Source organism: Megalops cyprinoides, chromosome 16 (assembly GCF_013368585.1).
Source record: "Megalops cyprinoides isolate fMegCyp1 chromosome 16, fMegCyp1.pri, whole genome shotgun sequence".
In the NCBI taxonomy this organism is placed as follows: Eukaryota; Metazoa; Chordata; class Actinopteri; order Elopiformes; family Megalopidae; genus Megalops; species Megalops cyprinoides.
In genome coordinates this window covers 11,646,977-11,674,953 of record NC_050598.1, presented here as the reverse complement: position 1 = coordinate 11,674,953, position 27,977 = coordinate 11,646,977, and the positions used below count along the sequence as shown (strand labels likewise).

Genomic DNA, 27,977 nt, shown 5'->3' with positions numbered 1-27,977 from the left:
GGGTTTGATACTACTACACACATGGATGTTTGGAACTGTGGTCACAGATCAAGTGGTCTTGAGTTACACAGCAGGTATGCAGACGTTAAGTAGAAAAGTGCTGCTGAGGATCAATGAGAGGAGAGACACTCCCTCACCTGCTCCCTCCTCAGTCATCCCTCTCTGGTAAATCCAGAAAACAATCATTCGGGAACATCAGAGAAAGGATCCTAAACTGGGAATCATCAGGGACTTCGTCATGGATGCTGATGGATACAAACAGCAGGAAGTAATGCAGCACCCTACCCACACATTCACCTTACTCCTGGCTGTGTCCACAAAGGCTGCTCAGAGACAGGTCCTCAATATTTGATGTTCAAAACATTATTGGATTTTTTAAAAAAAACATAATTTATGTAACTGTGAAATGTGTATATAATATCATATTAATAACAGTGTATTATTAGATGATCTTCCACTCGACGACAATCAATCTCTGAGGTCATGTATGCAAATACTCAAATAAAGCTTCCTATTTATACAACACAGCGCTAAATTAAGAGAAAAATGACACGCTTCTGGCATGTTTGTACTGTGTCCATAAGCCATAAGTCATTTTTCTGTTAATTTAGCACCATGTTGTTGTGTAAATATGTATATAAGTCTCTGTGCCAATATTTATCGTTTTAATTTGCTGGCCAGAGAACCTGCGTTCTGTAAACCCCTCCGGTGTAAATTATGAACTGGTGACTAATGCTGGTGGTGAGAGGTGAGACAGAGGCAGGGAGGTGATGCTACGTTCCTGCGTCGCAGCCGAAGTTGGCGGTGTGACCCCGAGATGTGATGTTTTACTCGGGAGGAGCAGCCCTGGACCTCAGGTCAGTACCCTCCCGGGCACGGCGCGCGCGCGTGTGTTTACTGCAAATTAAAACTCAGGGCTGAGTGCCATGTCTCATTTGTGTCAAATAAGATGCTGCTGTCAGTCTAAATCACGTCTGCTCTGCCCTAATTTTGTCATTGACGCCGAAAGACTGCACCAACTTAGCGATTTAATGCTGTATCAGTCTGAACCATCCACTGAAGGGGGGGTGGGGGGGTGGGGGGGTGTGAAGGTGTTCTTCACACTTTTGTCCTGTTGCCCCATCGACACACTTTTTAGAAAGCTTTTAATTTGGTTAATTTGAAGTCTGCTCCCCTGCAGCTCTCTGTTTCTCTCTTTCCGTCTCTGTCTCTCCCTCTCTGTCTCTCTCTCTGTCTCTCTCTCTCTCTGTCTGTCTCTCTCTCTTTCTCTACACGGTCCACACACTGTATGTAAACATACATGCATATATACATATCTACATATCTATAATGTTGTTTACCAAAGACAGCCAATGTTGTATTGGTAATTACTTGATTATTACTTGATTGATACAATGTAATTACTTTTTAATAATGGAGATTCTGCACATAGGAAAAACAAGTGTGTAAAATACATATTTCCATTTTACACGTAGAAAATGTATGTATGACGGTCTGTGCTTGGCCTGTGCATGAATAGCTAAGTACACAATTCAAGGTGCTGATAAAAACACAATGGCTATTCTGCACACACCTCTTTCCAATAGGTGCTCTGCTCCAGCGGGGTCCCAGGGGGTCGAATATAAATAAACTCAAACGTGCTCTGACAGAAGCGACCGCAGAAGATCACACGTCCTTGCAGTGGGTTTAAAAACAGTGCGCTACCCCAAAACATGATAACTTATGAAGGAACTTGTGTCTGTGTGTGAGACCAGAGCCAAATACAGCCTTCCCCTTGGCCATTTACGGCTCTCCTGAAATTGATCTGGACAGACAGAGTGGAGCAGGTGGCAGGAGGTAACCTGCCTTCAAATGAAAAAGAAGCTCCCAATATTTTCTATTCCTATATTCCTTTCCAGTATCATTTTATATACCTTACATTCCTAAACCTAACCATTCTGTGCCCATGGTGGGTGCTGAACTAGGATCAGTAGCCATGCCTAAAATAGAACCGCTAGCGACCAGTTTCAGAAAAGGTCACGGGTGCATTTCTGGGTTATCTGTGCCTCTCTGTAATTGTGGAGGTATGAGCAGGTCATCTAGCCTTCTGCTGCCAGCTGTACTGTCATATGGGTCAGAATGATGTTACTCCTGTATAACCTGTTCCAACAGCCTGTCTTTTGTCTGTGCCCTGGTTCTTGGACTTTTCCGAGACAGATTTTAAGCCTTGCCGTTCCTTGGCAGTTTGGATGCATTTTGCAAATAGCCGTTTTCACGCTCTTTTCATCTGGTGAGGCAGAAGGGCATCGCATTAAAAAAACAAGAGTGCCTGCCGGCTGCCCCGGAGTGAGAGAGCTGTTTTAGACACAGGGGATGACTCCGAGAGCCATGCATTTGTAATGACTGCCCTAGCCCTGGCAGTGAACTCTGCTAATCACAAGGCCCCTGCGTGCCTCGTCACAGCAAGCGCACGGAGAATTGATGAACTGTCAACTCTGCGCTGGCTGGTAGACTTCAGCAGAACTGCAGCGAAGAGTGGAGACCTGATTTTGATCTGCGCTAGCAAACCTTCTCCCCAATTAAGAGTCATGTCCCAGCCCATTGCATGGGCTGAGATAATCATTTGTGCTGTTCCGTAAAGTCTGAAAGAACTGTTGTTGCTTTCCATCTAAACCTACATTCTTTTCTATTTTTCTCCAAAATGGTGGGGCTAACTCAGAGGTGTATGCGCTTGATTTGAATCTCTGATACAAACCATTAGCTTGGACCAGACGTGCTCGATATATTACATCCAGTGCCGCAGTTAACACCTCCAACTACAATTGCAGGTATTTTCGACTGTTGGGCACAAAGGAAACGTTCACTTTCTAAACTCAGGGTTCCTCCCAATTACAGCACACCACCCTGTGTCCACCAGCAACCTGACCAACAGCTTTTTAAAAGGCATTTCAGCAGGTCTCTCTGAATTACTGCCACTTAGCCATTTCAAATCAATGCCACTTTCCACTCCACAGAGTTGAATAGGTAAAGTGGAGCTTAACTCTTCCAGATCTGTGGGGTGAAGTCTTTTATTTCCTTCTCCTTCCCTAACCCTCCATCCATAAGGCTAGACTAGATAGCATCCTCACTGCAGAGAAAAAACTTTGATAAAAGGAGACTGAGATTCATGGTAAATAACTATATGCACACGAGTGTTCACTTGTGGTTCAGAATGACACGGTCAGTAAAGGATAGAGACATTACACTCACTCTCTCATTCACATGCATTGAGGAGCTCTCTGCAGACTACCCTGGGTCCCTACACTAATCACTTGAAATTATATTCTGAAGGTAAAAGCTGATTCTCCTTCAAATGAGGTTTCCAAATGATACACAGTGAAATTAAATAGACCTTTTAACTTCCATCCTCCTGCATTCCAGAATAATTTACACTTCATTTCTAATGGCACTTGAGTTAGGATATATGCAGGTGTTTTCTTTGTCATGTAGTGTGAAAGAAAGTGGGGGAACTCATACCCTCGTTGTAGATATACTCATTTAAAAAAGAATTTACAGGGGTAGACAAAATAATGTAAACACCCAACGATATCCGACTATTTATTTACAAATCAGGAGTTGGCCTTTGCTTTCAGATTAGCTCCAATCCTTCTTAGAATGCTGTTATACACATTTTGAACTGTTTCTAGTAGGATATCGATTAGTCCATTCTTCAAGAAGGAAACCTCACAACATAGTTTTTGTCCAGTCTGGGTGACAGAGGTGTAAATCTTTTTCTCTAAGGCCGTTTTTTGTGGCTTTTAGCAACTATCCTGTTTAGGTCTGTCATTGAGCTTTGATTTGTAACCACCAACCAGTTTTCCCTATTTGCATCTGTTATCATGATTTTTGACACTTTTCACCTTGATGCAATAAATACTTTTGTAATTTTTGCGATGGATACACTTGCAATTCAGGCACCATTGGACCTCTGTCAAAATCTGTTATGTCTCTCATATTTAAAAGTATTGATTTTAAATTGCCTTTTATAACAAAAACATATTGATAGTTCATATTACCATTTATATGGAGCACATGTGTAGACTCCTTGTTAATTGTAATTTCGTTACATCAAATTGCAAGTACTTTTTTGTTTGGTGTTTCCATTATATATATACTTTCCACTGTAGGGGTTCTTCTGTTAGTTTATTAAATACACAGTAGTAATCTTGTGAACGCAATGTATGTCAAATAAAGGGATATTAAATTTTTATGGTGTAAGGATTTAAAAAAGCCAATATGCTAACAAAACTAACAGCAGGATGCACTAATGGTATTACTTACAGTAGGAGACACTCAAAGTGCTGCTAACAGCACTAAACACTAAAAATATCCACATACTAACTAAACGTAAATGACTGCACCTTGCAGATGAGCTTGTGAGAGTTTTTCTTTTGGCTCTTTACTAAAGGTGATCATGTAAATGCCTCTAGACATAAACTACCCTTCAAAACACCCCTCTCCCCACTTTAATTAGACACCTTCCACAATAGATTTGAGTCTATAGCTTTGAACATGCAACAAATATGTCTGAAGAACAAGCAAACACACCGTAGAGAAAGAACCTCCAACCAAGACAGCTGGAAACATTCATAAAGGCAGCTATTATTCGCCTCTGTCTTTTTTGTTCTTTTGTTTTTCTGTTTTTGCAGTATCTCTATGTTTCTGTGCTGGCATGGATGTCATCATAGGTGGAGGTTTTGGCATTCCAGCTGACTTATCCAATGCAGATCACCTGTGTACCTTGAGGCAGGTTTATTTGAGGCCTTCCTGGTCTTTATCCTGTGTGTCTTCGTTAACACTCCAGTGGCACCGCATGACCCTCATTTTTTTTTTTTAATTCTCTAGTCCAGTCTTTGTAGGCGGTTTTTAGGGCAGGGTCAGGTGTTTACATTAAAAATTCCTTCCTCTTAAGAGTAAGGGTTGATGTAGTATAGAAACTTAGCATGCAGAAGCTCTTCCGTTGTAAGAATATCATACTGGAAGATTCTACTTTGTTTAAGCACATGCAGTAGGCATAGTTACATACTTTCTGTAAACATGCACTGACCTTTCATGTGTTTTTTGGGTTAGTTCTTATTACAGACTTTAACTTTTTTTGCATTGTTGCATTTTCTTATGTTTTCGTTACCTTTCTGATTATTACAACTCAAGGGGTTATTGGCCACAACAGAAGAAAATACATATTTCCACATTAAAATGTAACACACCTGCTGGCTAAGTTATCAATATTTAAATTCAATTCAATAAGCAATATAAAAGGACAGTGCATGATTTTAAAAAGAGGTCTCACCTCACATTTTGGCTCGAAAACGTATGGTTTGCACTGAACCTACTTAGATTCAATGTCCTATTGTGGAAACGCAGACAGGAATGCAATATTTTATTTTGAATCACAAAACATGTTCCACAGTCACATGAGATGACTGAATTCCCAGGGTAAGGCGACTTTGGAAAAAGAGACCTCAGGCGAACCTCAGGCGAATGGAAATTAGGTTGACAATGTCTTTATTTTTATTTATTATTTATTGTCATTACTTATTCATTTGTGTGCGTCTGTGTGTGCATACAGGCATGTGTGTGCATGGTTGTGTGTATTTTGGTGTACCAAGAGTCTGGTTCTGCCATCTCATCATCTCACATTTCACTTCAAAAAGGGATTGCCTATATTGTTTTTTCCTGCTTTTTTGACTATGTGACCCTTCAATCCAAATTAACTTAATGTGTTGGTGTTTTTGTTGGTGTACTTCCCCAGGTCTTGCAATGTTAAAGATCCAGCTATATAGCTAGCACTTTTAATGACATACATGTGTTGCAGTGTCCAATTAAAATAACGGTTGTTGCTGAATATGTGTAACTGGCCACAACCTTGCTCCACATATTGTAAAAAAGCAGATATGAAATATGCCAAAATATTGATATTTGATGGTAATTCCCTCTATACAGACACATGAAAAAAAAACTAAAAACAGTCTACCTCTTTCTCTTGTGTCCTCTTTTCCTAAGTGAAATATCTACAATGTTCTGACCTTTAATTTTGAATTTCCTGAAATACACTATATGGACAAATATATTTGGCCACACCTGTTTTTCTGGGTTTGGGCTAGACCTCTTATCTCCAGTGAAGGGCAATCTTAATGCTTCAGCATACAAGACATTTTGGACAATGCTATGCTTCCAACTTTGTGGCAACAGTTTGGGGAAGGCCCTTTTCTATTCCAACATGACTTTCTATTCCGACATGCCCCAGTGCACACAGCAAGGACTATAAAGACATGGTTTGATGAGTTCGGTGTGGAAGAACTTGACTGGCCCGCACAAAGCCCTCACGTCAACCCCATCGAGCACCTTTGGGATGAACTGGAACGGAGATTGCGAGCCAGGCCTTCTCGTCCAACATCAGTGCCTGACCTCATAAACGCTCTACAGAATGAATGGGCACAAATTCCCACAGAAACACTCCAAAATCTTGTGGAAAGCCTTCCAAGAAGAGTGGAAGCTGTTATAGCTGCAAAAGGGGGACCAACTCCATATTAAAGTGTATGTGTTTGAATACAATGTCATTACAATGTAATGGTCAGGTGTCCGAATACTTTTGTCCATATAGTGTATGTATGTATATTGGCACCAATCAATGTGTATACTGTGTAAAGTAACCTATAGAAAACGACTGATGTACTGCATGTGTTTGCACAAGAATGTTTTGGAATCTGTTGCTCTGGGTCCCAAAGCCTCTACTGTAATCTTCATTCCTGTCATGTGAGGAGACCTAAATGAGTCCTGGTGCAGCTCTTCTTGGAAACCCTCCTAGGAAGGGTTAGAGAGTTTGGTGGAAGGTTTAAACTGCTCAAAGCTCTCATTTTGACCTGTGCAACAATGAATCCCACAGCTGACTCCGCCTCCTGTTCTATTCAGCTCCTATTGACCCATTTAAGGGGAAGTAGGGTCATAGAGAAATGCGGTTTCAGCACCCCTGCCATTAAAGTAATGCTGATTTTGTCTTTTCATTTTACCACCTCAGTTTTATTATTAGTCCCCAGTATATCACAACTGGTTTCATAATTTCAGCTGACTCATCTGACTATGTTTCTCAAAGTTTTTCTTGATCCTGAATATTTTTCAGAGGGTTGAAAAATTAGCACATATGCTGTGTTTAGGCAGTGCAATTCAACTGGCCAATTTCTCGCTGCCCTATAAAAATACTGATTAATAGGTAAAATGATAATAATAATAATATGTATGCCCATAATATGAGTTGTAATGGGTGGTAAATTTGAACATTTTTTCAAAAAATGGGTCATTTGGTTAAATACATGGATATCAATTTTGATATGTGATTTTTCACTTAGATACAAGGTAATTTCTTACATGAATGTGAGTTCGATATGATCCATTTTTAAAGGCAATATCCTTTGTCTGTTTTTGTCTGATGCTGCACACAAGGATTTGGCTTGGTCAGTCAGGATGCTTTTGTAATAGGGACCTTTTGAATGTGACAAAAGCTTAGCGGTGCCCCATGGGCCCATAGCTGGAGTTCAAATGAATGAGTCAGTTGTGTGTTTTTGCAAAGAAGCAGAATGCGAGATTTAGACTCAACCTTTTCCAGGAATGACCCAAGCACAGGCACAAGATGTACCATGGCAACAAAAAAGATAATAAAATGTGCAGTATTAATGCTCAATCACCGTGTTAGCACCTTTCTTTCTCTTTTTCTTTCTTTTCTCTTCCCCTCTTGCACTCTCTGTTCTTTCTCTCATCTTATTTGTTCTAATTAGATTTATACAATAAAAGTCTGCATACTAAACCTGTATGTTTAAATTATTCTATATGGTAGGCCATGTTGGTGTTCCATCCAAATGCACAATGCAGTGTGAAGTTGCCATTCAGAGTTTCAGCTGTAACTCTCTGCGCAATGCATCCCATTCAGAAATGTAAATATATATCATTTTTATCCATATGCATGTAGATGAATAATGATTTTCAAGAGAAACAATGGAAAATTTAACTTGTTTGGATGTAAACAATAACATACAGTAGGCGTTGGCATCAAGATATTTAAAAATATCTTGAAGTCAACGCCTTAAAACATCTTTAAAAATCTTAAAAACATAAGTGCCAAACCCCAGTCTTGCAAGACAGCAGGTTCTGTAACTCTCTTATACACACGCTAACAAGTGGGGATGCTGTTGTATCTTTGGCAAAGACACACCTCAGAAGAGATCAGCGTCATTGGTCTCTAACTTCTCCTTATAATTCTAAAAAAGACCATAATGTAATAACGATCATTTCATCAGGGTCAGATGTTCCAAACAGAACACCCCAGCACCTCTGTTGAACGCGTTTATAGATGACCTGAAAAGGGGTCCACGAGGTGGAACTCGCAGCTTTGGGGGCAGAGTCATCATAAATGGCAAAGGAGGGTCAGGCTATCATGAACATGAGGGAGGGAGTGAGGTTTCCAGGAACATCAGAGATGGGGAAGGTTATTTAAAAAGAGGGAGGAAGGAAAAGGTTTAGCAGAACCAGAGAAGGGAGGGTCGGGGTTATCAGGACCGGAGGAGGAAATGGTGGGGTGTTGTCAGTAGCCAGGAAGGGAAGATAAGCAATATCAGGAGAAGGGGGGGGGCTATTAAAAACAAGATAGAGAGGGAGAGGGTTATCAGAACCAGAGAAGGGAGGAGAGGAGTTATCAGGACTGGAAGAGGAAATGGCGGGGGTTATCAGTGGCAGGGAAGGGGATATCAAGAAAGGGAAGGGCAGGGTTATCAGGAAAAAGAGAGGGAGGGGCGAGGGGCAAGAAAATTAATATGATTCCAAAATGCTTCTTGAGTACTATTATTTATGGTCTGACAGCAAGTTTACAGCTCGGACCAGAAATCTCAGTGAGCTGAACACCAGGAGAACCAATACGACCACATTACAGTGCGACAGGGAGGCAAGCAGAATGGTTTATGTGCTGGATGAATTTAATGACTCATTAGGCAGAAGCAGTGAAATAATAGAACTGAGCTACAATTGAGACTCATGGGTGGCTTGCTTTTCTATTAAATGTTTGATGGGAGGAAGAAAGTTTCATGGATACTTAGCAGCTGTGTGCTACGGATAGAAAAATCCTTGAAAAGTTTTCCGGATGCAATCAATCTGTTTTTGAGGGCCTATTTATTTCAGTACTTCCTGTTGAGTGACTAAAACAGTTTCAGCTGAGATACTGTCAAAATTAAAAATAACGGGGTGTTTTTTTTGCCATTGTGTAACCATTACCCCTTGCTACAGTATATTTACCTTTTCTCAGTGAGCTTTAAACTGAACCAAGAGAAGGAGCACAAAGTCTTCAGTAAATCTGACATTGGTTTGCGCTGAGATGTCTCTGTCAGGTCTTTTCTCTTCACCGTGACACATCGTTTTCCTCAACACAAGCCCTCCTTATCTTACCCATAATTATTTGGTTCCCTCATGTTTTTCCCCCACCGTTCCTGGCGGTTGAAAGACACATTGCTTTTGAAAAAAGGAGGGCATGCTGACAGCGCCGGGGAAACGAGCGGTCCTAATTATGACTGTGGAGGTGTCTGCTCTGTCAGCGCCGGTGAAGTCCTCCGCCACTCCACCCCTGCTCTGCCCTCGCCCGCACCTGCGAGAGGAGCCGCGATAGCTCAGCCACTTCAGCCGCCAATTTCCCATAACACCGTGTGCTTAAAGTGCCCAGAGGCAGGGTGATTGCGCCGCGAAGAGAGCAGGCCCATTTCGATTTTTCACAACACACTGCAGAGCCGCGGAGTCCAAACCACCTCTGTGAAAGCAGACAGCATGAGAAAGAAGCTTTTCCTTGGTGGCATTTTGTGTATATTCACATCAACACAGAAAACCTTCTTTCATACGAGACATACAAAGCTGCCAAGTTACCTACACACGCCTTCATTTTGATATTTTGATATCAGTCATTTTAACAGCAGGCTTAGTTTTGACTTTTTTTTGACACAGAATGGCTAAATAGTATTTGTGACTAACTTGGTCTTTTGTATCCTGAAAGCAAAAATGCAATGTCTTTGTATTGGTACTACTTATTTTAGTACTATATTTTATAGGTTCATATGATGTTATGCATGTGAGTTGATATGATGTGCAGTAACAGAGGAGAATGGTGGCAATAATGTTTTCCAATGAGGATGTTTAGTTATGACACTTTCATAGTCTGTAAATGGTGAACATTTACAGGTGAATGTTTTACACGTTATTATCACGTGAGCTGGGTAGTTAACAATTTGGATACCTGGATGGAAATGAAATAAGATCTGTAGCATGCAATCCACTGTCAAACCTATTTGCTAAGTCATGAGGTACTTAGCTGACTAACAAACTCAACTTTCATTCAAATTTTCAGCATTATTGATGATCTAATGGGCAAGAAAAGATTATAAGGAAGAATATGACAACTGGCCAATGTTTGGGCATTTATTGTGTAACCATTTGAGATTTGTGTTTGTAAATGAGGTTAGATGGCACACAAAATAATGTTTGTAATGATCCAGACTTTCTTATTGCAGGAACCCCCCCCAAAAAAACCTATGTGCTCCGTTTTGATTGAATCATGAAGCACAGTTTAATCTGAGACATGGTCATTTTTCTTTCAGTTTTAATTACACTCAGATGATGTAAGATGCACAAAAGGTCGCAAAGATAATCAATGTTAAAATTAATATTACCATATGAATGTCAATGTTGGGAGTCATTATCCTTTGTCATTATATTAGACCATATATTCATCAGATATATTACCAAAATGTGAAATACTGTGCATGATGTGGGGATAATTGCAATTGCATTGATTCTAAATCAGTCAGCAGTAACTTCTCCCATCAGTGCAAGCAATGGTTCTACTCCCTAGAGACAGTTACTACAAGTGGGTGAATGGTCTGATTATTCTTGACACATAATAGATTCTGTGGTTCTTCTCAAAAAAAAAAAAAAATCAATATTATTTCCGAATCGTAGATATTTCAGGCAGGCGTTGTTAAAATCAGCTGCATTCCTGGAGAGCCACAATTCAGCAGGATTTCCATCTCTATTCAAACTACTAACCCTCTCAGAACTTTGCAAGGAATCTAAATCTGTTAATTAAATCAGTTATTTGATTCAGGTAATTAAGTGCCTGGCTTGGTCAAAAGTCTGAAGACATAGCTGCTTTACAGGACCAGGAGTTGAGTCAGTCCTGCAGACACTGTGGCCCTGCAGGACTGGGGTTGAACAGTCCTGCAGACACTGTGGCCCTCCAGAACCAGGGCTGAGTCCTGCTTTAAATGACATGGTACACATGTCAGTAAAGCACATTAAAACACACTTGTGTTTACAGCAAAGAATCCAAACCACCCAGCTGTCTCAAGAAAGAGAACCTTCAGGATGTACGAAACTTGTACTGGAAGGACAGAAGGAGAGGGGGGGAGGGTGTGGTGTCGGAGGAGAGCCAAGCAAAGAGAGACAGGCTGTAAAAACCTGTCGGGAGAGAAACGCTCTCTCGCCCAAACGTGATGACATAATTCAGAAAGGATGTCCTTCTTCTTCCGGGAGGTGACCGTCTCTCTCAGAGATGCAGACCTGCAGTCTAGCCAAATTAGACATCAGGCTTAAAAAGCAGCTGGTGCTCTGCTTGAAGGGTTGCTGAGTATATTCACATTCCCTGCCGTGGCATAGACTTGCCTGAACTGCTGGGGTAGCATTTTCCTATCCCCTAGGCTGAAGAGAGAAATACTTTGCCTCAGTAATTTCTCACTAGCGTTCTCTACGAACTCATTTCTCATTCCTGCAATCATCTCTTGGCCAGAATAGGCCAATGAGGGTGCTGCAACAGAACTGTGTGGAGGATCAGGCTGGCATGGTGCAAGCTTGGATTCACAGAGGATTGAGTGGCCCTATGAAACATAATAGTGTCATAAGTCTGATGTCAGGCCATGGTCACAGTTTTTGTCATTACATTGTCCAGATGAGGATGAAATTAAAACACAGATCGCAATCATGCTCTGTAAAAGTCCACACGCTAATTCTGGGTGAATACATCGGTCAAGGACTGCATTATCATTATAGAAAATATGGAATGTCTTCTAAGTCAACAGCTTTATTCTTGTATCCATGTCTATGCTCTGTGTCTCAGCTCCTGACGACTCCTGAGAGAAGCATGTTTTTTCTTCCTGTTTTCAATCACCGTATTTAAGTCGTCCTTTCAAGATGAGAAAAGAGACATCAAAACCCAAATACAAAAGTGTTGAAAACATCAGCCCAATTCACTAAATATGCAAAGGAGTCTTCGTCTACCTTAATGGAGTCTTAATGTGGTGAATTATTGATGGCGTATTGACAAGGCTTTGAAATTCTCCTCCTCTGTCATGCTTATGATCGCTCAGTGCAACATCAGTGCTCTCCTGCAAGCAGCGGCATCCGAGAGGGATCTGACTGCTCCACGCAGTGCCTGTGGAAAACTTTTATTCACCCTAATCATTTCACAGAGGAATGCACCAGACTCCTTAATTGGACTCACAGGCATTGTTCGTTAATTTCAGATCACATTACAAAGCGAGAATCTCAACCCAAATTACATTCTCAGATAATAACTTTGGGGACGGTAGGATTTAAACAGCTTACCCACTGAGGCACTTTGCTCTATCGAAATGCCTGCAATATGAGGAACATCCAAAGGTCACGCATAAGCATCCTTATACATAAATTAACTCCAAACAAAAAGGAAAAAGGTGGTTTTTAACCATCACATAACCAGCCAATATTTATGGCTGGGAGAGATAGAGCAGGGTTTCAGATTCACCTTGGATGCATGTGTGCCATTCTAATTGCACGCTAATATGGCAGCTTGTATTGGATTTGATGGTATCCCATTTGAGCTGAACCCTTCTGGCAGTGCCTTTAACCACCTACCGCATTGGTTTGTAAATAGGATCACTCGCTACATTTAAGCTGTAGCTACCTGTTTTGTTGATCTTGAGCAGTTAAGTGTGTTTGGAGCTCTGGGCCACTGCACTGCTGACACATAGTAGATTTCCATTAGTGACCATGACCTGTCAAATGCTCACAAAAGAGCTTTCTGAAACATGGGGAACATGCAATAATGCTGTAATACATTTGGAATGGAGCATGCTCTGCAAGCCCTTCCACACAACCACAGATAACAAAATCACGTAGAATTTCAATATTTGCTCTAAATCTTACAGCATGTAAAACAAATTCAGGTTATTCCATTGGGAGAGTGAAATCCTCTTCTGGGAAACAGCAGCTTTCTGTGAATTTGACTGCTTATTCAATTGTTGTTACTTCAGATAAAATTTACTACAAATTCAAGTAGCACAGGGCTTTACAGAGATGGCTTCGAAATTCTGAATTATAACAAATGCACTGACTTTAATAGGATTTTGTGCAGACTCTTTCACTCAGAATGTTGTCAAAGAAACAGGTGAAACAACACACTCAACACACTGTAGAGATACATCCATCTGTACGAAGATGCACTGAATCCATACATATCTGCATGTTGGGTCTCAAGCCTCATCTTCAATAGGAAGAAATTAATTTAAATTTTAACACATCTTTGAAATCTAATAAATGTGTGAAGAAAACTGTGAAATTGAATTTGCATATGAATGTTTCTGTGAAAGCGTTCCCATTTGTGCTGATTTTAAAAGTTGTCAATATTGGCCAGCAAATCATCGGGTCCACCTGAACAATTCCAATGTTAATAGAAATAGTCATTGTTTACATGATTAAAAACTGGCAGATTTGATTGGTTAATTAAATTGCTCCGCACCTGAGTGCAATTAAATTAGCCACAGCATAAAAGCAGGCATGTTTCAAAGGTAATGAACATTCCTTATCTAAAGGGAAATGCTGCAGGGTAGAGTTATGTGATGGAGTTCTGGTTTGCATATATTTGTGGTTTTTGTATATTAAAGGTAACTATATTGACATGCCCATACAATTTGCATGACATACTGGATAATGTTGCTGTAGCGCATTAGCTTCATTGGAACTTTGCAGCGTCATATCAGTACTCCCTTTCTTCCAGTAGATGGAGTCAAGAGCAATACTCTACTGCACCGCTCTTTATAGAAAGGAGGAAAACTCCATTGCTTCCTCTTTCTTATCTCCACATCACAAAATTAGACCAGATAATATCATGTTTCGTTATATAATGTGCTATATTTAAAAATAGATATGTTGATGATGTTTGTATTTTTACTCCTTCCAGGAAAATCAGTTATTGGAAAATGAGTTTGCACACAAACGCATAGGATAAATGCTGATTGCTTACAGTTTCAGCATTCAAACCCTGACAGGAATATATTTTTATTTTTTTCTTAATTTTAAATTAGCAGAAATGGTGGTGACTGGGACAATGACCCTATACCTGACAGGAGAGGTAATATAAAAACAAAAAGGGATTAAAAGAAGGGCCGTGAAAGAGGCAATGTCCCAGAAAAATGAGATATTGAGAGAACAGATCTGATTGGGGTTGGAGAGTGGTGTACTTGTAATCACTTGTGCTGAAGACCCAATGTGCTTTGCAAGAAGCCTGGATGTTCTAGGATGTTCCATACTCTAGTCAGACCTGGTGGCTTTGAAGTCTGAGAACAAAGGGAGTCATCTCCAGAATTATCGCTGGTCACAGAAACTCTCTGAGAGGTCTGTCTCTCTGACCTTAGTTTCAAATCCACGACCCGCAGGTCCCTGCAGAGTATAGGCAGTGCTCAGAAAGATTCTGTGAAAAGCATTGAAGAGTTGTATTAAACCTTGATTTAAGATAAAAAATAAACCTTCCATAAAGCTGCATGTAAGACATCCTTACAAAGGCTAAAAACAGTCTTGCGCTTACACAAATTTGCCACAACTTAAGTTGATCTGAGCAGTTTTATGCATATTGCTCCCAGATACATTACGTCCCACTGCCAGAAGAGTGTCATATTTGTTAATATTGTATTGTATATTTGTAGATTTCACCAGTAAAGGTTAGTTGAAACTGGTCAATGAGACTCTTTTTTCCACCCATAATTATTTTCAGAAAACTTGACATTTAAAAGATTATAAATCAGAGCTCCATGGACCTCTGACTGATTCCAGAATGGATCTCATATTTTCCTGTTTCTGCAGCAAATATTTGAGGGCGAAGGCTGGGGGAATTATTTATTTCACAATGTATCTTTTTTTGCATGTAGTTGCAAAGATTTTGGTTTCCATCAGTGAATGCAGGGTCAGCACTGGACCAACTTCAGATAGAGGGCAATTATGATGGCTGAAAACAGCTGTGAGGGCCCCTCACAAAATATTACCAATCACTGCGTTTTTAAACAATTGTAGATGAAATTGAATCTCAATTTCTGAAATTATGCTTTTTTATAAATTTGCCAAGGCATACATTTTCTCTGGAAAATCAATCTCTCCACAACAAAGCTTCTTAACTGTCAAAGTCTACCTGCCACACGGAGAAGCCTTTGGGGTTATGGGGGTGGCGGGATGAAACCAAGAATCAAATAGATTTATGAAATATATGCTTTTCCTGGGGTTAATTATGTTTGAATGCATTTTGGGGTTGGAGAATATTGGAAAATGACCACAATGACTCCCTGGAAAGAAATACAAGCTGGTATAGTGTGTAGCCCTGAGACACACTGCTTTGCTATTGGTTTGAGAAGAAGCAAAGAAGACCACATCTTTTTATATTTCTCTCTGCAAAAAGATATGGTGATTAAGAGTTTTATTGAGCTGCTGAATTCAGTGAGAACAGAATATTTAATGCATGATTTGTGAGAATAGTGTATATTAACAACTCTTGGAAATATGTAAAAAAAAAAATCTATAATATATAAAGATAATCTCGCCTAGTTCCTAAAAACAGTAGAAAAACACTGAGAAGTAGTTTCCTGATCCTGGTAACTCCTAGGACAAGGAAATGAAATTTCAGCAGCTCAGTAGTTAGTTCAGTCCTTCAGCCAATAAATCATTGGTCATGGTTAATGTAGTTCATGTTAATTTGTAAATTCTTTGACAACATGAAACATGTCATAAAGAACAAAAACTACTGTTTACTAATTTTAACTACTTCCACACTTTAGTATGGTACCCGTCGTACCTCAGCATAGAAAATTAACTTACTTTATTGTTCATACCCATCATAACAGCACAGAAAACCAGCTCACTTCTGTATGGTACCTGATGCATCTCAGCCCAGAAAATTATCTTACTTTAATACGGATGATTATGACACCTCAGCACAGAAAACTTACTGGTAAACACAAAAAGTCATCTTTTTTTTCCCTTGGCCGATTGCTCTCTCGTAAATCACTTTGCATGAGAATATCAGAGAGGAAATCCACGCTCGCAGCTGACACTTAATTACACTTTAGTGCCGGATTTGAATATTATCTGCGGCCAGCGGAGCGTCTCGTGCTCCAGGAATCTGCTCGGAGGGATCAGCGGCGTTACTGAGCTCCTCTGTGGGCCGGCGGCCCTCCCGCCGCGTCTGATATACCAGAGAACGCCACCGCTCCTGGAGATGGAAATCAAATAATGAATGAGTTCCAGCCCCTGCTCGTTTCATTTTCTGAAGCGCTCAGCGTCCCGCCTCCTCCGCTCAGGAGTGGATATCTGCCTTCCTGCTCAGCCTTACAGGAGCGGGGGAGAAGGGCTGAGGGGAAACAGAAATTCCTCCCGAAGCTTTGCTTTTAAATAAGTGGAGGAAATAAAAGAGAGATGACACTGTGAAAAAATGTATTGATTTGCTTACAGAAACTCTGCAAACACCACTGGGCGGGGGGATACCAGCAGGCTATTGCTTTCGCTAAGTTACAACAGAGCAGTGCTTGGATCCGGGCGATAGCATTGTGAACTCTCTCTGTGTACGCTTACAGGCCAGAATACCTAGCAGGCCAAAATGCCGAAAGAGACTGGGTAAGCACTTGAGTATTGGCAGCAGTACTGTTGTGTACTACAGCTAAGGTGATAGTAGCAGCACTGAAACTTAATACAGGTAAGTTGGTAACAGCAGTAATGTGCTGTAATACAGCTAAGGTAAGAGCAACAGTATTATAACATTATACAGGTAATGTGCTAGTCATATTGTATTGTAATGTAATACAGGTATGGTAATGTAAGATATTCCACAGATGTTTTCAGGTAGCTGTAAGTGAGGTCTGCTAAGAGAACAGAAACATAGTTTAGAGCTTCTGTATGCTCTGATTGTCTAGCTGAGAGGTGAAGTAATGTGATATTTACCAAGCTGAAGCATTTTAATGTGTGTCCAGTGCTGCAGAGCTGTATGCATATTTACAAATGTAAGGGCCAGTGGTTGTGTTGACAGAACTGAAGGCTGAGAAGCGAACAAATCAAAGCCTAATGTAGCACAACATCACAAATCGTTTGACACAGAGGTATGCTTTCAATTTTCTGCTGTTACCAGTGTGGCCTTAAAGAGAGAACTCAGCATCACGGACGCTTTGGTCAGAGTTGTGTGTCATGCAGATAATGAGCCTGCAATAAGAGCAGTAGCCCAGGGGCTTTTTTAAACAGTACATGCACTGGACCACACCAGCCAGGAGCACATACTGTACGGGAAGGATAAAGTGAGGAAACCTGTACAGAGCATGTGTCAGTTGAAAAACATAGGTAGCCATCATGCACAAAGGTGTACGAACCTTGGAAATGCATTTCCTCAGGGCTAATGAAAAACTCATTATATTCTTGTTCTCAAGGCGCATACAGACACCCGTGGTTGGTCCGTGCACAGCGTGCTGTTGCTATAGTAACTGTGGAACTTCATTTTACTTTCTTCAGACGCCCAGTAGCACCACCCCCTAACCCCCATCCCATCCCACCCCACCCACCCCACCCCACCCCAACAGTGGTTTTAAAATGGGATAGTTATAACCACAGACACAGCAGCTTTGGAATTACTGCTTGCAACCACAGACCCAGTTACAGCAGTGTGCAGTATCTCTACCACAGACACTTCTGCAGTGGTGGCCAGGCGTCTCATCAGGAATGTTAAGATCATGAAAGGCTGTCTTAAGTTCTTATTTAATAACACATTGAAAAGCAGAACCAAGTCTTCTGCTCTTTTTTCTGTCAATGAATCATTATCATTGCATTCTGGTTTCATTCTCATTCACAGATCCTGAATATAATGTGTGTGAGTGAAAGGGGCAGAATGCATCAGTGTGACTGGGTGTAGTGAAAGGGGGGAGAACACAGTTCCCTGATGTTTGAAGAGACAAGCTTTTGAATCCGAATGAATATTTTAGTGTAGAAGGGAGGTCAAGGTTCTGGTTAAAATTTGGACATCTATAGCCCATGCATGAGCAGTTCAGAGCAAGCAGGCGTTCATTTATTGTTATCACAAGGTTCACTGATCCTGATAGGTTTCCAATGTCCTTGTCTTCCCCAGGAGAGAGGGGGGAGGGGAGCCAAACTGGGAATGATTATGATGCAAAAACTCTCTTTACTCAACATTCTGTGAGAGTTTGTATTTCAAGATTGTCTCCATTTTCTGAAGTGCCCTCTGCTGTTGGGATTTTGCAGTGAGCCTCACACCCTGTTTGCCTGCCAAGAAACTTCAAAGGGAATGTATATGTATTTTTTCAATCAAGATACACTTTGTAAGTTTTTCACTCAGCAGGTGGCTTCCTGCAATTGGTGTGAATTGATAGCTGGAGTGTGTTATTGCTGTTCTGATTAGCCGCCAGGTTACAGTACAACTTTTTAATGCTACCCTGTGTGTTATGCTAACTTTTTCAATCACACATTTTACCCTATAGGCTCCTGTTTTTGTTCATGATTGTGTTACCACAGCAACACTGACATTTATCCTGATGTAGCAGAAAACGAAAATAATTTTAAAAAATGCAGAACAGACAATATCAACAATTATTTCACAATGATGTTTCCATCAGATCTCATGATGGCGAATATATGAGGAAAAACTTCAACATGCTGAAAAAGCATGATTACACATGTACAATTAAAACATTGTGAAGAGGCATTTCATTAATATAGGTAGGCCAAAGAAAGCCAGAGAAATCAAAAACACAATGATACCTTCAAACAAGCTGGATGCCTTTAATTGACCGCCCTTAATTGCCCCTTCCCACTAATGGTCTTTCTTTGTATAAAGCATCAGCTTCTGAAAGCTTCTGCAAGTTTTTTGTTCACAAAATGGACTTCCCAGCCTATCCTTTCAATCAGGGTTTGAACAATCGTAATTAAAACATGGAAGAATGTCTTTCTTTTTGTAGAGGCGTTTGTAAGACAGTAGTTGACATAAAAGTTATGGCACTGTGACCCTCACCTGGAGTAACACATTGAAGCAAATAACTATATTATTACATTTGCTCATCATAACGAGTAATATCATGTTATAATACTTAAATTCATTGCCCAAAGCGAACTATATTACATTATTGTCTTTTTGCAGATGCTCTCCTGATCCAGGGGAAAAATACATATGTTACAGTTTTTACATGTTATCTATTTATATAACTGGATATTTACTGAGGCAATTCTGGGTTAAATACCTTGCCCAAGGGTACAGCAGCAGTGCCCCAGCGGGAAATAGAGCCAGTAATCTTTCGATTGCCAGCCCTGCTCCTTACCACTATGCTACACTGCCACCCCAATATGGCCAAAGCATAATTGCTTGTCATTCTGTATTATATCCACTGTATCTTACATTGTCTCTGTAATGGATTTTCTGAGGCACCCTATGACGGTTCCCTTGTTAGGAGCACTATATCAAATAAAATCTAATTGGTTAATGATTAGTTTCATTAAATCTATTGAAAGAGTGTGCTTGCATTGCAGGCAGTTCTGACTTGTAAGTATCTGAGAGCAGTGAGGGAAAATGTCCAAAAGCTGAATAATCTGGATACATCCAATACTTCACATTCAGCAAACACAGTACAGTGTTAGTCTTAATGGAACAGCTGCATCTCCTCAGGGTGTTCATTTTGCAGCTAGCCCATACACTGTGACACTGGTACTACTGGTATAAGTGCTCTCACTTCTAATCAATGCACTCCTGTTTTCAGCCTATCCTGGATGAGACATTATTGCATGCATTCAAACATTTCTCATTACACTACATTAAATTGCTACCAGTTTTACCATTGCCTCTCAGTGAACCTTGGTCCAGCACCTGACATCACATGCAAACTCCCCTAAAGACGAGTCCTGTCTGAGGTCTTCAGTAACAGAGTATTTCTATGGAAAGACCAAACGCTCTCACCTTGCTTAAGGTTTTCCAGAGAGAGAGAAACCGCACACGTTCACCTTTCTACAGCTTTTCCATACAGAGACACCATACACATTCACCTTCCTGGAGCTTTTCCACTGACAGAAACCAAACACGTTCACTTTCCTGCACCTTTTCCATAGAGAGATATCGTACACATTCACCTTTGTACAGCTTTCCCGCAGAAAGAGACCAAACACGTTTACCTTTCTGCAGCTTTTCCACTGAGAGAAACCAAACACATTACTGACAGACCAGTGACCATCACTGTCTGGAGGATGTTGTGAAATCAGTTGTCTCACGACTCCAGTCTTTGTAATACATTGTAATAAAAGTGAAGCACTGGTCTGCCTTGTGGTGTATGCAAAGAGAGAGCCGGACTTGAATCAGAGTCTGAAACTGTTCTAAATGAAAGCAGAATAGATTTAAGCAAGGCAACAATAATTGTCTTGATCTCTGGCTGGCATATATTAACTTGAATTGTCAGTGTGTAAACAGACTCTGAGACAGTCTGATATCTGTACTGAAGGACAAAAATTGTGAATTAACTCTCTCAAAGCACATTCTGTGTAGATTGCATTGACACATTACATAGCTACAGTCCTAGAACACTGACTTTTTGGTGTTGTGTTATATCCTTTTCTTAGACGTAGTTTCACAGTACTTAGTGCTTCACCTTGTGGGTATGCCCATATATCAAAAAAAAAATCATATATCAAGGTAGTTTGTTATTCAGTTCTATCAACAATACAATATAAGCCCATTCTTTAAACCTATTACACTAACTCATGTTAAATAAAAAGTAACAGAAGTAATTCCAAATGATTCAAAATCAAACATCACCCAGCAAACAAAGCACAAGGAGCTGAAGTACTCTGTTAATTCCCGATTCTGTATTTCCGGGGTAACTCAACAGCGTTGTCAATAATGGAACAAAAGAGGATAGGAATCCTACCTCTTTGTCAGATGCCAGAAATCACCGGCTTGAGTCAGAAAACCATAGAGCAGGAAAGCAGGGCAGTTTTGGTTCTGTTTGCTCCTCTTAATCACCTCTATTTACGCTGAAAAGCTGCGAGACGGAGGAGTCCAGGGGCAGGTTGCGCTCCACGCGACTCTGCAGGCTGGGGTCTCATGCCCTCTGTGCAGGAACTCTTGGGCAGGTGCTGGGTGTCTCCAGTGCTGAGAAAGTCCATTAGTCCTTTCTGTGGATACTGAAGGGGAGAGGAGAGCATCCTTTAAGAGGAGAAATCCACAGGAACCTGCATTTAATCCTCCGGGCAGGAGAAGCAGGCAAGAGAATGTGACGAGCTTCAGCACTGTTACTCCTGAGGCAGAATCCCTGTTCCCCCCTCACCCCTCTGTGTCTCCCTGCGTTTGAGACTGATCTGAACGAGGGGGGGAGAGAGAGAGAGAGAGAGAGAGAGAGAGAGGCTGGCAGTGGCAGAGCCGGACTACATTAGCATCTCACAGTGCCGAGGAGGTGGAGTCTCCTTGCAGCAGAAAGGATCACAATTTGAAGAAAAGAAGAATGAAAATGAGAGAGGGAAGCAGGGACGGAGAGTGAGAGTGAAACAGAGGGATAGTGAGAGAGGGAGGGCGGGGGGGTGGGGGGGTTGGGAAGAAGGCAGAGACAATTAGTAGAGTGTCTACAGCTGCCTTGAAGTTGGCAGATTGACAGGCAGAGTCCCACAGGAGGTACTACACATTTTGATTAAACTGTTTAAAGGCACACTGCCCGTTACAGAGGGTATGATCAGCAGGGGAGGGTTTTTTCTTTTTTATGTCGTGACTAAACATGTTTTCATGAAAGAACAGCAGCAGAGAATTTTATTTTCCAGTGTGTACACTTGTTAGAAAATGTGAATATTAAAACCATACAGGTCTGCAGGGGCACAGACTGCCCTTCAGTTCCAACCCCTGCACTGTGGGAATTTTCAGAAGTCTGTATAATCTGGCATTAAGACATGCAGTCTCATTACAATGAGAAAAAGGGCACGTTCAGTCGACTCCATATGTACAGGAGAGGTGGGGGGCGGGGGGAGGGGGGGCACACTTTTAAAATGTGCTGGTCCGGTAACACAGAGGTTTCAGATTTGACTCCCAGGTGAGTCACCGCCATTGTGTGCTCGGGCAAGCTACTTAAGATGAATTGGTTCTGTAAATACCCAGCTGAGCGAAAGGATCACGGGTGGACGGCACACAGTACGCTCTCCCTCGCTTTGGTGGTAGTGGGATTTTAGGTCACTCCTTGTGGTGGTGCTTAAATGTAAATGCAAAGAAGCCAGAAAGCCTCCAGGCACTTCACTGCTATTCGTCCATCTGTTATCAGAATGGCATTTTTGTTTCCGTGGTCATGAAAGCTCCTTCGAGTCCCCTCCTGAAAATAAAACAAACTGATTTTAATCGCTATTATATCATAAATGATGGCTTTATATGGATATCAATAAACATTTCCATGGTTGTTATAAAATGTTTTCTGTTGCTGTCAGCCTTACGTCTCTATCGTTCTCTTTTAATTCCTGTAAACTTCATTACCAAGCGTGGAGCACAGCAGTCTTTTCATAAATCAGCTTTTAATAAGGAGACAGCCAATAACAATCTTGATGACCACATGCGAGCCAGTTTACGCTGTCCTCCAGGAGCCAGTCCAGTACTCCCGTACATGTGCCCTCTCCGGCAGACACACACCCCCACAGTTTGGCTCACATGCCTCTCAAAGGAGAGGTGTCACTCACAGAGCTCTTACACTTTTCTCTCACAAGGCCACTGCTGCTAGATTTTATTACAACTACTGATGCTTGGAAAAAAGATCCAATCAGGGTAATAAAACCCAGTATCATAAACTGGCCTCTCCACATGATGCATACACAGGGTAATAAATCATCTGAGAACAGACACGTTCACTTACATGTGCTTTTTAAGGGTGAAAGGGAAGACTCCATTTTAAATTACTGTTTTACTGGCATGATTTTACCACCTTTGGTATAGACTGAGGGGGGTTTGAAATCAGTTTTTTTTTATATAATAACAATTACAAAGGTGACAATAATTTACATATGGATACCATATTTTCCATTACATATGACATTGCATATGACACACTTTTTACCCAGAATGCCCTCTAAAATTACCATGTGTCCTAAATACCACTAGTATAATTAATCACTGTGATGTTTATAGCCTATATACTAAAGGTTATCACAGTCATGCTGTCCAGTTTTTTTTTAATTAGTAAGTTTACATTTAAAAAAAACATATTCTAAATTGTAAGTCAAAAAGGTCCTGGTACGTTTTGTTTGAGAGGACAGCCTTGATTGCATTCACTCTTATATGGCCAAGATTAACAGTCACCATTTCCTTCTAAAATCATGGCATGTCTCACATAACTAGTATAAACTAGTAACTATGAGTTCAGTAAAAAGGAGAAACCTAGAAAAGGAAAAGGCTCCATAACAATAAAACAATCTCTTTCTCTCTCTCTCTCTATCTCTCTCTCGCGCTCTCTCTCTCTCTATCTATCTATCTATCTGTCTAGCTCTCTCAAGCAATGGGAATCACACCAATAATTCCCATTTGTACACTCCCTTTATTTCCATGTATGATTGGGCCCGCTGCCCTCAGCCAATACAATCACTGCAATCACACACCATTCTCTGCCTGAAGCATCCGCTTTGTTCTTTGCCGTGTGTAAAACTCCTACAAAGCTCCCATAATGCTACACACTGAGCAAAATCCCACATCCCAAGGAAGGAAAGCAGAGAAATAAACACACTCGGGATGAGATATGTCAAGAAAAAAGTGGCTGCGAGTTTCTTTTAAAATCTATGCCCATAATGCATAGAGTGACCCATGATTTTGGAGAACCTCATGTTGTGTTTATTAACACCAGTCTTCAACATGTTTCCTCTGGTATGTCTTAAGTGAATATCATTGCAGACAGAGAAGGCATGGCTTTCATAGATTCCATCAGATAGCATCAGATCTGTATTTCAATATTAAAAAAATATGACTGACACAACATTTAGAATGGCCAGTTAAGTCACAGACATGATCATTAACATTTGGTGATGTTTATAACCTGTCCCCTGTAAACATAGATATCCATATATAACAGTGGGAGTGTCAAAGATACGTTTATAGATTTCATGTGGGCTTATAAATTACAGTGACTACAGAATCTCAAAAACAAAATATCATTATGTGAGAATGTCTGACTCTTCCAAAAAGCCTGAAGATTGGATTGTACCAGCCAGCATCAGAGACTGTGTAACAGCAGTAAGACTTGTCTAGTTAATTACTGTTAGACACTGTTTTATTCCAGTGTAAAACCTGAAGATGAGATATTGACATACATTTAAGTGCTTAACACGTAATGGTCTATTTAGCTTTAATGTGACTGAAGGGCAGCACACTGGTTGACAGTACATCAGAAATAAATTATATCTATTTGCTATATATTGATGAGCATGTAGGTTTTAATTTATTCACAAGGGACATGTACAATGAAAAATGTATTTACTTACATACATATCATGCATTGTAGTCAGTTTAGACAGAGGCTTGTTTTCATCGGTAGTCCCATATGATTTTCCTTTACTGATGAATATCAAATCTAAACTCACTTTTTTATACCATATTTGTTTATTCTGTGAAGAATGCATACTAAATACAGCATTGTCCTTCATGATAAAATTTGAAGATTGGATAATCATCAAATCAAAAAAAGTATGTTTGACATGTCTGTAATTACTGTGTTTTGTAAGATGCTACATCTAACATATTGTAGTTTAAGGCAAAATTTTAATTATTTAGGTGAATGCTCTTTTGAGCTATGGCTTGCTAATTAGGCCACAGTCCTGCTGAACCTTTTCCCTGCAGTCCTGTAAAAGAACGTGAACAGAAAGGTTGGACCCTTAATAGTAAGCGTGATACTGTTACACAGTATACATACACAATACACATAGATTGTGGACAGGTGACAGTTTAGATTAGTTTAGACGGTCTTTGATAAGAGTTATGTCATATATGTTTAACAAACATATATGAACAGTTTCATCCTCTTGAGCTGTGCAATGTTATTTCACCTGTGAAATGAATGAATATTAAATGAATGAACGTCATGTAAAAATGACAAATTAATTGTTTGAGAGCATCATTCTTTTTCCAGTAACTAAGATAATTTGTTTTGTTCATATTATAACTGTTAAGCTCTTCTGTATATAATAAAAATAGTGTATCAGCAATTAATAATGTTCCACATCCTGGGAAAAAGGAAGGAATAAATCAAGACTTGCCAAGACACTGCTGTGAAAGTTGATGACATCATTGGTTTGTTGGCAAGCCATGGCCTCGCTGAATATTTAATCATTCGTAGATTTATGCACACAAGGTCCATACCGGCGTGAAGTGACACAGGTAATGCTGAAAATGATCTTGGAATATAAATTAGGAGATGAAGTAGCTGAACCATAATGCTGGTTTTATTTGGCCCATGCTGCTTGTGCCTACTTACAACAGAAATACATTGGAGAAGGTATAAAGATGCATACATGAATGCTGTTTAACTATCCGCAATCACTGTTATTCTTCTCTCAGACAATCTGTTCCAGATGATTGGGGTGAGGGTGAAGGCCAAAAGAGAGGATTGAAGATTCAGAGATTGGAAGTGGTGCGTGTGATGCTCTCCCCTGATCAGACTGGGTCACACCTTGGCTTCAGTTCAAACCCCCTATGGGCAGACTGCAGAAATACAAATAAATCAACTCAGCATTATCACATCCTTTAATCTCTTCTCAAAGGTTCTTGGGAATTTTTTGACATAGAAATGATAATGTCTCCATTTTAGTCAAAGTGAACATTGTTAATGTTTGTGGACAAATCAGAAAGGATATTTGTCTGCTTGCTCAATTTGTGGTCATGCATTCACAAGCGTTATAATGAAGAGATTGGGAAGGGGTTGATGGAGCGTTTTGCTGTAACCCCATAAATACACTTTTCATTGTTGCTGTATTCACCCAGTAGGATCATCTGTTCATTGTGGACAGCTGTGAATCAGAGACCAGCTGTATGTAAGCACCTTTGGCTCTTTGCAACTGATCCTGGATCAGAATTAAAATCTTGCACATGATGTTTGGGTCAGCAATTTGGGTGGGCAAGTTGATCTTACATTATGATGTCAAGAGCAGAAAGTAGAATAATCAGGGTATGATAAGCCTTATGCAAACATCTTAAACAAAATACCATCTTAAACAAAATTACCATATTCTGACCATTGCTGTATTCTAAAAAAGAGAATAAAAAAATAGAATATTGGTTTAATGGAATATTACATTGAATATTTAATGCAACATTAAAGGAATACTGTACCATATAAACACCTTATCCCATATTATTCTCTCTTCTATTTGGAATACTTGACATAAGTGTATAATAATAAGTCTATGTCTTCTAACAGAGTGAAGGACTTCAGTTGGAAAGTGATGTTGTAATGGAGATGGCAGGTAAGAGATTTAATCCACTGGCAGTAACTGTTATCATTTATGCAAACAAATGTAGCTAGTAATTAGCATTATTAAAGCACACCACATCACATTAATTTATCTCAACAAAAGTATAAAATCAGATTGATTAAATTACAGAGGAAATGAGATTACTAGTATGTGTCATCCAATGACCCTCTGGAGCTCTTTATGTATTATAAAGTCCCTTGTATCCAACAATGGGGGCCCAATGGGAGCTCAGTTTCCATCTATGCACACAGCTGTGGACATTGTTCCTTGTATAGGCTATTTTTAAAAAACAGGGGAAACAAATTAGAGAACATTTGAATTGATTTGTGACCACTTGATTGAAACAGAAACCCAGCTCATTAAGGACCAACACTTTCTGCACAGTAAATGGCACAAGGGCAGATGGGGTAACATTGTGTGGTTGCATAACCAGCCCTAACACTGATGAAATGTCAGGGGTGGTATTGGGAAATTAGCTCTCCTCACTGCATCTCTGAGATCAAGAAGCATCACTCTGAACCGATCCATCCTTTCCACATACTTTCATTCTGCATTTTTTTCATGTGTTTCAGGTCATGTGCATTGTATTTTTTAGAGGATGTAGGCAGATGCTGTCTTTTTAGGATTTCAAGGACAATTTTTAGAATCAAGGTTTGAAATAGACTTTCCTTTTTATAAACAAGAAAATCAGTTATATTTTGCTGTGCAAAAGTATTCGGAACACTGTCCACTTGTTAATATGGTCATTGATCTATAGTTTTCAGCACTACATTGATATCTTGCGTATTGGAAAAAAAAACAAGGTTCTCTGGTAAGGGAAAAGAAATGAAAAACCAATTTAAAATCTTTCTGCTTTGTGGTTTCCAAACATGATAATCAAGCTGATGGTGACACAGTGCTTCTGTCTCATAAGCAAGCTGCACAAACTTTCCAAAACACCATAATGATACAGTAAATCTATAGAAACTGACGCGTCTTAGCCGATTTGTAGAATTTGTGAATCGTCAAAAAGCATTGGCCAGAAAGAGAAACACAGGGCCAATTGGGGAAAATTAGAAAACTCTTCAGAGCAAAGGCAATTAAACTCTTCAAAACTGGTGTCTTTGCTCATTAACTATAAATCTTTACATTTTAGGATGTTTTTGTTAATGTAGGTGAAGTCCATTTTACATATTTAAAAA

General features: G+C 40.1%; 1 protein-coding gene across 1 annotated transcript in view; it reads right to left on the bottom strand.

The window, feature by feature from the left end:
- Positions 1–21,302, bottom strand: part of LOC118791483 (delta-sarcoglycan-like) — an 81,385-nt gene extending 60,083 nt beyond the window's left edge. The window contains exon 1 of the mRNA XM_036548852.1: positions 21,243–21,302. The gene's annotated coding sequence lies outside the window, so the exon portion shown is untranslated. The remainder of the gene's footprint in view (positions 1–21,242) is intronic.
- Between the last annotated feature and the right edge of the window lie 6,675 nt (positions 21,303–27,977).